General features: G+C 43.9%; 1 protein-coding gene across 5 annotated transcripts in view; it reads left to right on the plus strand.

Moving 5' to 3' along the window:
* LOC129815255 (roundabout homolog 2-like) overlaps positions 1 to 16,116 on the plus strand; it is a 237,940-nt gene that overhangs the window by 79,211 nt on the left and 142,613 nt on the right. The window lies entirely within an intron of this gene.

Here is a 16,116-nt window from a genome sequence, read left to right on the forward strand (position 1 = left end):
ATATGACCATTTAAAGGATAGTAGTAGCACATATTTTTTGGATGGTAATATTGCAGTCATAAATTATAGTTATGAAGAAGTATAATTATAGAGAATAATTGCAGAGAATACTATTGTGTTGAAAAAAGGCGTGTGTGTGTGTGTGTGTGTGTGTGTGTGTGTGTGTGTGTGTGTGTGTGTGTGTGTGTGTGTGTGTGTGTGTGTGTGTGTGTGTGTGTGTGTGTGTGTGTGTGTGTTTATAGACCTATATAGTGGTCCCTATAGGTCTTAACGGTGTGACTGCAGCTTGATCTATTGATTGCCATTACTGGGGATCCTAAGAGGATAAATGAAAAAAAAATCATGAAAAATGGATGTAGTCTCTAGATTGTTCTTTGATTTCTGTTTGACGTCGTGCACTCTCTCTGCCCCTCACTGGGAAGTTAATGTGGCCTCTGGGAGGGGAGGGCTTTTCGTTAAATGAGGTGTTACAGGACTATAGCTAAAAATTAGGACACAGAGGTCTGGACCTCTTTTTTTAAATTAATACAAACATTTATATATATATATATATATATATATATATATATATATATATATATATATATATATATATATATATACAGTACCAATCAAAAGTTTGGACACACCTACTCATTCAAGGATTTTTCTTTATTTTGACTATTTTCTACATTGTAGAATAATAGTGAAGACATTAAAACTACGAAATAACTCATATGGAATTATGTAGTAACCCAAAGTACCCACCCTTTGCCTTGATGACAGCCTTGCATTCTCTCAACCAGCTTCATGACGTAGTCACCTGGAATGCTTTTCCAAAAGTCTTGAAGGAGTTCCCACATATGCTGAGCACTTGTTGGCTGTTTTTCCTTCACTCTGCAGTCCAAATCATCCCAAAACATCTCAATTGGGTTGAGGTCAGGTGATTGTGGAGGCCAGGTCATCTGATGCAGCACTACATCACTCTCTTTCTTTGTAAATTAGCCCTTACACAGCCTGTAGGTGTCTTGGGGCATTGTCCTGAAAAAATAAATTATAGTCCCACTAAGCGCAAACCAGACAGGATGGCGTATTGCTGCAGAATGCTGTAGTAGCCATGCTGGTAAGTGTGCCTTGAATTCTTAATAAATCACAGATAGTGTCACCAGCAAAGCACCACCACACCTCCTCCTCCATGCTTCACCACACATGCGGAGATCATCCGTTCACTTACTTGGCGTCTGACAAAGACACGGCGGTTGGAACCCGGTGTCCTTTAGTAGTTCTTTGCAGCAATTCAACCATGAAGGCATGATTCATGCAGTCTCCTCTGAACAGTTGATGTTGAGATGTGTCTGTTACTTGAATTCTCTGAGGTGCAATCTGAGGTGCAGTTAATTGCTGATTTATGAGGCTGGTAACTCTAATGAACTTATCTTCTGCATTAGAGGTAACTCTGGGTCTTCCTTTCCTGTGGCGGTCCTCTTGAGAGCCAGTTTCATCATAGCGTTTGATGGTTTTTGCGACTGCACTTGAAGAAACTTTCAAAGTTCTTCAAATGTTTTGAATTGACTGACCTTCATGTCTTCAAGTAATGATGGACTATCATTTCTCTTTGCTTATTTGAGCTGTTCTTGCCATAATATGGACTTAGGGCTAGTGCTGTCTGCTGTATACCACCCCTACCTTGTCACAACACAACTGATTGGCTCAAACTCATTAAGGAAAGCAATTCCACAAATTAACTTTTAACAAGGCACACCTGTTAATTGAAATACATTCCAGGTGACTACCTCATGAAGCTGGTTGAGAGAATGCCAAGAGTGTGCAAAGCTATCATCAAGGCAAAGGGGGATTTGTTTAACACTTTTTTGTTTACTACATGATTCCATTTGTGTTAATTCATAGTTTTGATGTCTTCAATTTTATTCTACGAAGTAGAAAATTGTAAAAATTAAGAAAGACCCTGGAATGAGTAAGTGTTTCCAAACTTTTGACTGGTACTGTATATATATATTTTTAGGAACTCATTTGTGGTCTCCACTTAGTGTTGAGAGTTAGAATAGTGGAATACACAAGTTGCATGTCAGAGAAAAAAATACCAAGGGGCCTCGAGCTGGGTTGCGTTTAAATCCACTGCATCCGCAAATGTTGGCCTTTCACATCTACGATGGAAGGTGGCAAAGCTACAGCAGTGTTTGTCAGACCATGAGACATCTCGAAAATCGGTCTTCTCACGAAAATGTCTTTAGCGTCCGAACGGTTTGGCCTTCACATTAATATGACCCCTCTATGGATAAGATGAGACTCTCACGATGGTGTTCTCTAATTTGCTCTACAACCCCCATCAACTCCCGTAAAAATGGCACTATGGTTATTGTGAGTAGCCTAATTTATCTTCCTCTAACTCCGCCTTCTACTGAGTTCATACAAACTGTCATCTCCTACCATTCTGATAGATTGGAGACTGTTAGAAAACGTGGTTGTAACGTTCATAATTTGGTTGTTATTCCATTGGTTCCCATAATGTAGATGCTCAGGTGTGGCCCACACTCATTAAATGTGTTGCTTTTAAATGTTAGAGCAATCACTAGTAAAACCTTTCTTGTGAATGACCTCATTAGTGAGGGCAACGTTGATTGCACGTTTCTCACTAAAGCATTGGCTGTCTTCAGACTGTAGTGCCGCTCTTATTGAAGCCTCTCCCAACAAAATTAAAAAGGGTGGGGGGACAACCTTTATTTTTACTAATGCTCTCAGCTGTAAGGACATTTCATTTGGCAACTTTGGGTCTTTTGAGCATTATGCAATAATGTTTAAGTCAGCCACCAGTGCTGACCATAACCCTGTATAGGCCACCAAAGCACAGCCCCACTTTCTTTACTTAATTCTCTGAACTATTGTCTATTGTCCTTGAGAACTATGATAAAATCATTGTGTTGGTCGATTTTAATATTCATTTTGACAAAGAGACTGCCTCCAAGGCCATTGAATTTATGAATCTTTTTAGCTCAATGGACTTCATCCAACATGTTACTGGGTTCACCCATAACCGCGGCCATACTCTCAACCTGGTCATTACCAAGGGGCTTTCTATTGATGTATCCACTATTGTTGACACTGCTTTATCTGATCACCACTGTGTATTTTTACTACCGTGTTGCTCATAGCACAGGGTAATACTGAACGCATTATTAAAAAACATTACCTTACTTCTGAAGTTGCTACAGATTTTATTGAGTGTATGAACAGGAATGTGACCAAAATAGCTTTTTACCAACTGAGGAACATTGCCAAGTTGGGGTCGTTTCTTTCTCAGGCTGATACAGAGAGACTCCTCCATGCTTTTATTACAAGCAGGCTTGACTACTGTAGTGCTCTCCTGTCTGGTCTACCTAAGAAAGTCATTGGTCAACTGCAAAACATACAGAATGCTGCAGCACGGATAATGACCAAGACGAGACGGAGAGCACACTGGTTTTAAGGTCTCTGCACTGGCTGCCTGTGAGTTTAGAATAGATTTTAAGATTATTCTATTGTTTTTTAAATCTATCTACAATTGTGCACCCCAATACATATCAGACATGCTTTTGAGTTATTACATTTTTACATTTTAGTCATTTAGCAGACGCTCTTATCCAGAGCGACTTACAGTAGAGTGCATACATTTTATTACATTTTTTTACATACTGAGACAAGGATATCCCTACCGGCCAAACCCTCCCTAACCCGGACGACGCTATGCCAATTGTGCGTCGCCCCACGGACCTCCCGGTTGCAGCCGGCTGCGACAGAGCCTGGGGGCGAACCCAGCCCAGCCTGGGTGCGAACCCAGAGACTCTGGTGGCGCAGCCCTAGACCACTGCGCCACCCGGGAGTTATGTACCCAGTAGGTCCCTAATGTCCTCTAGCATACTGGCCTTTTAACTATCCCAAAGCCTAGGACCAAGAGGCATGGAGAGGCAGAACCTGAGGGAGGCCGAAACTGTGGACATATTTAAACTGCGGACATATATCGTAAAACACACCTTTTTAGCTTTGCTTTTGCTTAGGGTGCTTTTTTGGTCTTTCTGTTTTTATTGTTATTCTTTTGTTTGTTTTGTTCGTTTTGTAGTAAATATTTCTGTTTTTATTTGCATTGTTTTTTATATTTTCTTTCCTGTGAAGCGCATTGCATTCATGTCTGAAATGGGCTATATAGATCATCAGAGCTTTCTAATGTATCTCAAAACATGCTTCCTTTTGATAAAATGTTTGACTATGTTTGAATATGTATTAATCTGTTATTAAATGCATGTATATGGGCTAATAGCAGTACGGACAAATTCAATGTTTATTCAAAATGTTTTTTTAGATTTTTTATACCTACAGGGGTCCTAAAATGCAAAGTCATACCACTTAATTATTCTTGGTTTGACCATCTTAAAACAATTCCATATGTTAGCTTAGTAGTAGTCTCACGTTACCATACCTTCAAAATCACGTCACTGTCACGCCTCCCTTGGAGGTCTGGAGAATTTTCTATTGCAAAAACGTTTTGAATGGTCCGCTGGCTCCCAGTTGCAAGAATTTGATATGATGTTACATTTCAAGAAGCCTTCCCGCCACATGCCCGTTGGTGCTATGTGTTCTGTTCGTCACTGTTTTCAAACCAGGAAGGACAAATTTTACAGAGAATTGTTCTGTATGCTAGTTAGCAACATAGCAGAAAATGGAGCAAAACCTGGAGGAATTTAAAATAAGATTTTGTCAGAAGTGTGCTCTACACACAAAATCGACATAGATCTACATACTGTATTTTGATGGGGTTTTAATCTGCAATTTCCCAGCCATCCTCACCATAGACTGTAAAAATAACCATCATGCACTGTTGCACCTACGACACTAATCTAGTGAGCACTATTGGAGCTCCGCACAATCAAGGCATTTTATTGGTTTGATGTATAGTGAGGCGTCACTGATTTAAACTGGGTCTCCACCCCTATTTAGCAATTTTTTTGCCATGAACTTCCCCAGGCTTACCCGTATTAAGGAAGCCTGGTTTTGGACGAGGCCAGCCTTGGGCCCTTAGACTCATGGGCAGGGCTCTCCAACCCTGTTCCTGGAGAGCTCCCCTTCTATAGGTTTTCACTCCAAACTCAGTTGTAACTAACCTGATTCAGCTTATCATCAAGCTAATTATTAGAATCAAGTGCGCTAGATTAGGGTTGGAGTGAGAAGCTACAGGATGGTAGCTGTCCAGGAACAGGGTTGGAGTGAGAAGCTACAGGATGGTAGCTGTCCAGGAACAGGGTTGGAGTGAGAAGCTACAGGATGGTAGCTGTCCAGGAACAGGGTTGGAGTGAGAAGCTACAGGATGGTAGCTGTCCAGGAACAGGGTTGGAGAGCCTTGCTCTAGGGGGATAAAATACGCATTTCTTTGCTGCTGATCATCGTTGCAGAGGACATGTATGTGTAGCCCATGTACTGTATCTGATGTTTCCAGACAGCATCAGATACATGGGCTACATGTAGTAAAACAGAAGGGCACAGTTTCACTCGCTCTGATACTTTCTCCGGTGAGATAGTTTCAGCCACTTGCGATTGAAGGAACATTGGCGGGTGCACAGTACGCTGTTCGGATGCTGGAATTATTTTTGATGATCGATCGAAGGTAACCTAATTTTTGCTGTGATTTGTTTGACAATCAGATGGAAACATCATGACTGGTTGTGTTCATGGCACATTAAACGTTCATATATTTTTACAGTTAAGTTACATCTTTACTATAAAATTCATTAAAAAAACACTGGTCTCATCCTGTGGCCTCCAAATCACTCATCTACAGTAAATGTGTAGCAATCATGGCCAAATTATCGACTGGGAATGCAGGGCACATGCCCAGGGGCCCTAACTTCCAGGGGGCCCCTAATGATTTTGTTAGTCACTCTCGCTCTGATATCATATTAAAATGTCATAAGTCATGGCAAAAAAAGTAGAATTGCAGGAAATTAGCTGTAAAACTGCACAACAAAATAAATCTGTAAAGAATACTTATTTGTTTACCTTTTGTTAATAAAATATTTTTTCTTCTAACAGATCCCTCTGTATGTATTAAATTATTATTAATCCCGGTGCTGAGTTAATGTAAGTTAATGTGTAGCGGCTAATGATCGCTAATAGGCTATGTGTTTGTAGATCGACTGCGGTGAATGAACCTACAGCAGCCAATGTCATAATGGCTGGGGTCATTTTAGCTTTTAGTAAATGAGCTTCAACTTTCTTAAAAGGTATTGGATGGGGGGGGGGGGGGGGGGGGGGTGAATATTCACTGGACTATTCACATCTCCAATATGTGCTAAACTGAACTGGTTCCTTGCCAATGCACAAACATTCTGCACACTCACAGCAGACAACTGAGAAACAATGCACAAAATGTGAATGGTCTGTGAATGTAAATGAGCTAAACACATACTGTAGCTACATAAATATCCACATTCGTTCCCATACTACACTGGTGGTTTGCAGTGTGTTAAGGGAAAGTATGACCTGATGACGTTGTGTACACTTTCCTCCCTGGGGTGAGAGGAGAGGTGAGGAGAGGGGGGGGTCCCTCCCTTTTTTACTGCCTTAAATCTGTCATCAGACATCTGCCTTGCTGTCTGTCGGTGCCCTGGGGTCAGTGATGAAGCATTGTTAGTATGGTTGGTATGGTTATGACACATGCTGATCTTTACACGGGTGGAACTGTGTTTGGCGTGAGCCAGCATGTGAGACTGAAGGAGCACCCGGGAGGACACCCCTCTCACTCAAACCCAACAGCTGCTGCATGAAGACAAAACCTAAAACCTCTGTGTGTCTTTGTGCATCCCATCCCCTCGCTCCCCGCTTTCTCCTTCCTAACTATTTTTCCCCTATCACATGGGGGATCCTAATAAATATTAATTAGCTCCGTTTTCCGCTTCTATCCTTTATCCCTCCATACTCTTCTCCTCCTCCTCCTGCTATTTCCTCTGCCTGGTTTGTAATCAATACTGCCCTGCTGTCCTGTGAAAGGATTATGGGTGAAGAGCCGCAGGATATCTGAGACACACACATCAGTTCTCCAGCTAGACAGCTGTGAGTGTGAGAGTGTGTGGTGGGAGGGAAGAGTGTGTGAGTAGGAGGGAGATGTGCTGGCTTGTATTGTTTTAGTTTTTTATGGGATGCCATGGGATGATGAGATATGAAAACAATTACATGTTGCAGATTAAATACACCTCTAAATGGTACATACTCGAAATATACAAAAGTATGTGTATAAAATCGAGCAGACAGCCATGCAATCTCCATAGACAAACATTGGCAGTAGAATGGGCTTATTGAAGAACTCAGTTACTTTCAATGTGGCACCGTCATAGGATGCCACCTTTCCAACAAGTCAGTTTGTCAAATGTATGCCCTGCTAGAGCTGCCCCGGTCAACTGTATGTGCTGTTATTGTGAAGTGGAAATATCTAGGAGCAACAACAGCTCAGCTGTGAAGTAGTAGGCCACACAAGCTCCCAGAACGGGACCGCTGAGTGCTGAAGCGCATAGAGGGTAAAAATCATCTGTCCTCGGTTGCAACACTCACTTCCGAATTTCAAACTGGTGAAGCTCCCTGCCATTCTACTCTGGAGCAGTGGAAACGCGTTCTCTGGAGTGATGAATCACTCTTCACCATCTGGCAGTACACATCTGGGTTTGTCGGTTGCCAGTGTAACAGTTTTAACTTTAGACCGTCCCCTCACCCCGACCTGGGCACGAACCAGGGACCCTCTGCGCACATCAACAACAGTCACCCACGAAGCATCGTTACCCATCGCTCCACAAAAGCCACGGCCCTTGCAGAGCAAGGGGAACCACTACTTCAAGGTCTCAAAGCGAGTGACGTCACCGTTTGAAAGGCTATTAGCGCGCACCACCGCTAACTAGCTAGCCATTTCACATCAGTTACACCAGGAGAACGCTACCTGCCCGAATGCATAGTGCCAATCTATAAAGTTTGGTAGAGGAAAAACAATGGTCTGGGGCTGTTTTTCATGGTTTGGGCTAGGCCCCTTAGTTCCAGTGAAGGGAAATCTTAAACGCTACAGCATATAATGACATTCTAGACGATTCTGTGCTTCCAACTTTGTGGCAACAGTTTGGGAAAGGCCCTTTCCTGTTTGAGCATGACAATGCCCCCTGCGCACAAAGCGAGGTCCATACAGAAATGTTTTGTTGAGATCAGTGTGGAAGAACCTGACTGGCCTGCACAGAGCCCTGACCTCAACCCCATCCAACATCTTTGGGATGAATTGGAACGCCGACTGCGAGCCAGGGCTAATTGCCCAACATCAGTGCCCAACCTCACTATTACTCCTGTGGCTGAATGGAAGCAAATCCCTGCAGTAATATCTAGTAGAAAGCCGACCCGGAAGTGTGGAGGCTGTTATAGCAGCAAAGAATGGACCAACTCCATATTAATGCCCATTATTTTTTAATGAGATGTTCGACGAGCAGGTGTCCACATACTTCCGATTATGTAGTGTATTTTAAATTATTCTGGGTTAGTGTGTGGTAAGATAACAGGATAGCTATGGGATTTCATCTAACTGTGTTAGAGACAGCAAAAGCGGAGGACTTCACCTTGGCCTGGCCTTTTCAAAATTCTGGCTCTAGTTCTGATATTGTTTTTGACACCCCCTTTCAAGCCCCTGAACCTTAGCCCTGACCTTAACCCCACCCTCTTTTAAAAATGCAGATACATTAGTCCCATTAGACCTCAATGTTAGCCTTCGTTCTGGTTTTAAAAAATCCACCCAGATACCTTCCTGGCTTGCTCATAGTGAGAAAGCTCAAATTTAGATGCTAATCAGATAGTTATCTCGATGACGACTGCCTCCATGTCTTAACACAGGAAATGATAGCAGGTGCTGAGTGGGAATGTTGTCTTTGGGTGTGAAACAGACTAATGAGGAGATGTCTCCCACTCAATGGCTGTCTCTAAGACATCTTTTTGGGGGCTCTCACGCATAACATTTTTAGTTAATGTGAATATAGATTACATTTTATTTAGACTTTTTGAGTAGTTGACTAAAGAGCAGAATTACGATGAAGTGTTAATTCCTGGTATGCCTAAGAAACAGCTTTAGTAACATTGTGCCTTCGAGGGCAGGTGGATCAGGTCTGAGGAGCACACAGTGTGTTTCTGACACTGTGACAAAGTGTGTTTCTAACGCGGTTACACAGTGCGGGCACAGTGTCGGCAGGCTTCTGCTATTTTGTCAGCATAGCCAGGGATTATTTTAATAACAATCATCACTTGCTGTCAATGTTAGCAACACCCAGCCAGCCGTCCTCCCACCTCCCAGCCGCCCCACTGACCTCTCCAACACTGCAGCTGAACGCTATTTCAGTTATAGCATTATAGCACCCACAAACACCCCTCTGACCCCCCCGCCCCCCTGCAGACGGCTTTAATGGGAATGACTGGCTGCTGATGGGGTTAGGAGTAGCTATAATGACTGACAGAATCACATTAATGATGATGTGTTGCGAGAGGAGGGGTGAGGTGCGGTGGGGTGGGGTGGGGTGGGGAGGGGAGGGGTGAGGTGCGGTGGGGTGGGGTGGGGTGGGGAGGGGTGAGGTGCGGTGGGGTGGGGTGGGGTGGGGAGGGGTGAGGTGCGGTGGGGTGGGGTGGGGTGGGGTGGGGTGAGGTGGGGTGGGGTGGGGTGGGGAGGGGTGGGGGAGCCGAGGGCGAATGCGAGGGTGTTGATTTGTATAAATAATTCACAAACAACCCCCCCCCCCCCCACCCACTCACCACCTCACCTCTCTGTCTGTACACCCCTCTGGCTTTTAGAAGAGTAGCCAGACAGACAGACAATCGTCAGTCAATAAGTCCTCATCGTCAGAGACAGATAGCCAGACAGACAGACTAACAGACGGTTAGGATAAACGCCTGGAGTAGTCAGATGTTTTGGCTTGCACACAATGTACAGTATTGCATATTGTGATGGTGTGTGTGGACTTAGTAGTCAGTGAGGATGTGGTTGATATGGCAGACATTGCGGTGTTTGAAGTCACTGATCATGTAGTGCTGTATTAGATTGTGGTGAGATGGTGCTGAGTTAGTGGTTTGTTCAATATTTCTTCAACACATTTGTGGTAAGTGTCATTGTGAGATTATGATTGTGGTTAGACCGTGGTAGAGCTGCTGAGTGGAATGTATGAATGGGTATTTGGCACCCAGCCAGCTCTCATTAATCATAGGTCCCGCTTTCTCACACTGACAGCTCCCAACCTGCTGCCTTCCAGCCTTCCCAGCCCCATGCCATGCCTCCCTGAGTGTCCTGGGAAGGTGTGGGGACAGGGTGGCTTGAGCGTGGAGAAAGGCTGCCGACAGTCAGCAGACACCCCTCTCATGTACTAATCCTCCTCCACCTCCCATTTGTCAAACCTGTGTAAAGCCTGTGTTGAGAAATGAGATCATAGGTGAGTGAACTTGGCTGGGCCACCATGCACTTTCTGACAGTTTCAAATGTCATGGTACCTAGTTGTCCATGGCAATGTTGTCATTATGTGGGCTAGCCACCCACTAAAGAGCTAGGGTATAAAACCACTTAGCACAGTTTACTAGACTAGAAAGAAGTGAGTTTAGGTATCTTAAGAAATGAGGTGCATAGTGTATCTTCTTTTCATTATGGTGTACTATATCTTTGACATGAGAAGCAACATCTCCAGCACAGTACAAAAGAAAAGATAATGATGCGTAAGAGTAAGTTTACTTAGCATAAAGCTCCTAAGAGAGGAAGAGGTGTGTGAGTAGGAGATGGTGGAACTCTAGTTTAAGGGGACCATCCTCCTCAGGGAATTTCATGAAAAAATGTAAGTAGTGAAATATTTAAAAATGTTTCCTTTTTTAGATACACTGAAAATATAAATGCAACATGTAAAGTGATGGTCGCATGTTTCATGATCTGAAATAAAGTGTGTGGCCTGCTGGAGGTCATTTTGCAGGGCTCTGGCAGTGCACCTCCTTGCACAAAGGCGGAGGTAGCGGTCCTGCTGCTGGGTTGTTGCCCTCCTACGGCCTCCTCCACGTCTCCTGATGTACGGGCCTGTCTCCTGGTAGCGCCTCCATGCTCTGGACACTACGCTGACAGACACAGCAAACCTTTTTGCCACAGCTCGCATTGATGTGCCATCCTGGATGAGCTGCACTACCTGAGCCACGTGTGGGTTGTAGACTCCGTCTCATGCTACCACTAGAGTGAAAGCACCGCCAGCATTCAAAAGTGACCAAAACATCAGCCAGGAAGCATAGGAACTGAGAAGTGGTGTGTGGTAACCACCTGCAGAACCATTCCTTTTTTGGGGGTGTCTTACTAATTGCCTATAATTTCCACCTTTTGTCTATTCCATTTGCACAACAGCATGTGAAATTTATTGTCAATCAGTGTTGCTTCCTAAGTGGACAGTTTGATTTCACAGAAGTGTGATTGACTTGGAGTTACATTGTGTTGTTTAAGTGTTCCCTTTATTTTTTTGAGCAGTGTATTTAACATACATGTAAAAATAAAAAAAAGATCATTGGACTCACGTGGACTCAATTACTTGTGTCATTACCTTCCCTATATCTGTCTGTTCCCAAGCTCTGTTCCCTGCTTCGGGATTAATTATTTCATGTCCGTGTTGTCCCCGTGTTTCCGGCGCTGTTCCTGTCTTGTTTCCTTGTCTGTTCCCGAATAAATGTCTGACTCCCCATATCTGCTTCTCCTGGCCGGCGTTGGGCCTTACAACTAACCAGATAGCCACAGCTAAACTCAGCAAAAAAAGAAACGTCCTCTCACTGTAAACTGCGTTTACTTTCAGCAAACTTAACATGTGTAAATATTTGTATGAACATAACAAGATTCAACAACTGAGACATAAACTGAACAAGTTCCACAGACATGTGACTAATAGAAAAATAATAATGTGTTCCTGAACAAAGGTCCTCACCCTCCGATCCAACAGGTCCCAGACGTGCTAAATGGGATTGCGATCCGGGCTCTTCACTGGCCATGGCAGAACACTGACATTCCTGTCTTGCAGGAAATCACGCACAGAACGAGCAGTATGGCTGGTGGCATTGTCATGCTGGAGGGTCATGTCAGGATGAGCCTGCAGGAAGGGTACCACATGAGGGAGGAGGATATTTTCCCTGTAACGAGATAGAGATTGCTTGCAATGACAACAAGCTCAGTCCGATGATGCTGTGACACACCACCCCAGACCATGACGTACCCTCCACCTCCAAATCGATCCTGCTCCAGTGTACAGGCCTCTGTGTAATGCTCATTCATTCGACGATAAGCGCGAATCCGACCATCACCCCTGGTGAGACAAAACCGCGAATCGTCAGTGAAGAGCACTTTTTGCCAGTCCTGTCTGGTCCAGCGACGGTGGGTTGGTGCCCATAGGCAATGTTGTTGCCGGTGATGTCTGGTTAACAACAGGCCTACAAGCCCTAGGTCCAGCCTCTCTCACCCTGTTGCAGACAATCTGAGCACCGATGGAGGGATTGTGCATTTCTGGTGTAACTCGGGCAGTTGTTGTTGCCATCCTGTACCTGTCCCGTAGGTGTGATGTTCGGATGTACCGATCCTGTGCAGGTGTTGCTACACGTGGTCTGCCACTGCGAGGACGATCAGCTGTCCATCATGTCTCCCTGTAGCGCTGTCTTAGGCGTCTCACAGTACTGGCATTGCAATTTATTTCCCTGGCCACATCTGCAGTCCTCATGCCTCCTTGCAGCATGCCTAAGGCACGTTCACGCAGATGAGCAGGGACCCTGGGCATCTTTCTTTTGGTGTTTTTCAGAGTCAGTAGAAAGGCCTCTTTAGTGTCCTGAGTTTTCATATTTGGATTTTTACGAATTATCTTTGAACGACAGGTTCCTGAAAAGGGGCGTTTCTTTTTTTGCTGAGTTTAGACTAACTACAGTGGTTAGCTTGGAGGAAGTGTTTAGTGTTGTGTGCATTGCCTCTGTACACCTTGCTAGCTACCATCCCAAAGCCTACATTGCATATGAAGTGTGACTGGCTAATTCATGGATGGATGTATTTTTTTTAACTAGGGAAGTCAGTTAAGATCAAATTCATTTTTACAATGACGGCCTACCCTGGTCCCATTGTGCACCACCCTATTGGACTCCCAATCACGGCCGGATGTGATGCAGCCTGGATTTGAACCAGGTACTCTTGCACAGAGATGCAGTGCCTTAAACTGCTGTGCCACTTGGGATTCCCACTGCTCTCTGATTGGCTCAAAGGCAAGTTGTTGATAAGTATCTATCAGCAGTGAGATTCTCAATGTGTTTCATGCTTAAGAGTGTCTGCTAAATGACAAAAATATAAATGATGAATTAGTGTTAATGGGATGGGTAGGCTCTATTCTGTACAGTCAACACATTGAGATTAGAATATCTGTGAAGCAACAATCAAGCATCAATCTGTGTAAGTGATTGTAAGATTGTGTGTTCTGTGTGGGTGTACTTGTTTGGTGGAACAGAGGCAGAGGTGGCTAGGGCACGTCGCTGGAACTAATTTCTCCATATTTATCTTGGCCAGAGAGAATGAGCTAAGGGGCTAGCATCTGGTGCTAACTGGACCATGCTAACTCCTTAGATGTGCATTACTTGTTCAAGTAAGTTGGCTAAAGCCTAGCATCTGGTGTTAGTTGGACCGTGCAAACCCCTTTATCAGCTCTGCTGCACTTTCTTACAGTTGGTTAGCATAAGGCTGGCTGCGTCTGGTGTGAACTAGCATGCTAACTTGCGGTGTTGTGTATTGTCTTTGTCCACTCCTTTAACATCACTAAATGGGCTCTAGTTTACACTATAAATCACCCACTCTATGATTTGGAATAAGTGTCAGTGGTAGTTCATCATCTACATAAAAGGAAATAAGCAAAAAAAGACAATGAAGAAAAGGAAGCCATGTTTTTATTCCCTGTTTCCCTTTCCTCTCCTGTCTTAAAGTATCTCTACCCTGTGAGAATGTGAACCTTTCTCCACCACCCCACCCTCTCACTTCACAGAAAATGTAGGATACAGTATATCAGTTAGTGACATGTGCATGGTGTTGATCAATCAATTAATCACATTTATTTATAAAGCCCTTTTTACATCAGCAGATGTCACAAAGTGCTATACAGAAACCCGAACAGCAAGCAATGCAGATGTAGAAGCACAGTGGCTAGGAAAAACTCCCTAGAAAGGCAAGAACCTAGGAAGAAACCTAGAGAGGAACCTGTTTCTGAGGTGGGGCCAGTCCTCTTCTGGCTGTACCGGGTGGAGATTGTAAGAGTACATGGCCATTAAGGCCAGATTGTTCTTCAAGATGTTCAAACGTTCATAGATGACCAGCAGGGTCAAATAATAATCACAGTGGTTGTAGAGGGTGCAACAGGACAGTACCTCAGGAGTAAATATCAATTGGCTTTTCATAGCCGAGCATACTGTAGCTGCTGTTCGGAGCAAATTGCGACTGCGTTCTCTGAGAAGGCCTGATTAATGACGTGAGGCTGACTGCACCGCTGCCTTAGTGCCTCAGCCATATATCACTTGACTAATGTTCTTAGAGGAGCATCCCTATGCCACTCTCCCTCTGTGAGTCCTGCAGTAGTGCAGTGCTGCCGTCACTGTAACCCTTGGTCTGTAATATAAAAGAGCAGTCCAGTTGGGTGACTAACCCAGGGCAGACTATGACTGTAGTCCCTCTTCAATCTCTATTACTTAGTAGTATGTATTATTCAGTTAGCTATTGACATTACATGTATCTAGGTGAAAACATAATCATATTACAGAGAGAACAGGATATCTTTAATCAAGCAGCTATAGGCATCCAAAGAGGAGGCAAGGTACCGGTATAAAATCCAGATGAGGAGACATGGTGGGAGTGCTGGTCATAAAGGCCACCTCTTGTTGACTTGGTGTGTTTAAAGAGACTGAGAGTCAGACATGTGTTGGTCTGCAAAGTCAATCAGAGCTTCATTAAAGGCTTAAATGAGTTTGTATGGATTTAATAGGTAACCTGCCCACCTGGGCTGTATTGAGCCGATTCAACAGGGCCCTTGGCCCTCGGCTCTGGTCCACAGGGAAATTAAAGGCTTTGCAAAGAGGCAAAGTTAATAGCTGGGGTTAATAGTTTCTATTTGGTCTTAGTCCAGACTGGTGATTAGTTAATCAAAGACATGGTCATCTATTGTGACACTATGCACAACATGCACAAACACAAACACATGTAGAACCGTTTATGTACTCTGTTATGTACTGTACGGCTGTTTTGTCCATGTGTGTATTTGTGTCTACACATTAATATGTTTTGTCCTTGTGATTATATACACGGTGCATTCGGAAGTATTCAGACCCCTTGACTTTTTCCACATTTTGTTACGTTACAGCCTTATTCCAAAATTGATTAAATTGTTTCAATCTACAAACAATACCCCATAATGACAAAGCAAAAATCAAATGAAATATAACATTTACATAAGTATTCAGACACTTTACTCAGTACTTTGTTGAAGCACCTTTGGCAGCAATTACAGCCTAGAATCTTTGTGGGTATGATGCGACAAGCTTGGCAAACCTGTATTTGGGGAGTTTCTCCCATTCTTCTCTGCAGATCTTCTCAAGCTCTGTCAGGTTGGATGGGGAGCATCGCTGCACAGCTATTTTCATGTCACTCCAGAGATGTTCAATCGTGTTCAAGTCCGGGCTATGGCTGGGCCACTCAAGGACATTCAGAGACTTGTCACGAAGCCACTCCTGCATTGTCTTGGCTGTGTGCTTGGGTCTTGGTTCACTCCAGACCTGACTGCCCTCGAACAGCACAAAAACATCCTGTGGTGTACTGCACTAGCTTCGAATAGTCCCAACAATATGCAACTTTTCAGGGAAGTCAGGAACCAATGCACACAGAAAGTTAGATAAAGCTAGCCTTTGCTTTCCTAATAGAAATTTACATCCTGCAGCTCTAACTCCAAAAAGTTCTGGGACACTGTAAATTCCATGGAGAATAAGAGCATCTCCTCCCAGCTGCCCACTGCACTGAGGCTAAGAAACACTGTCACCACCGATAAATCTACGATAATCGAGAATTTCAAT

This window comes from Salvelinus fontinalis, chromosome 2 (assembly GCF_029448725.1).
Source record: "Salvelinus fontinalis isolate EN_2023a chromosome 2, ASM2944872v1, whole genome shotgun sequence".
Lineage (NCBI taxonomy): Eukaryota > Metazoa > Chordata > Actinopteri > Salmoniformes > Salmonidae > Salvelinus > Salvelinus fontinalis.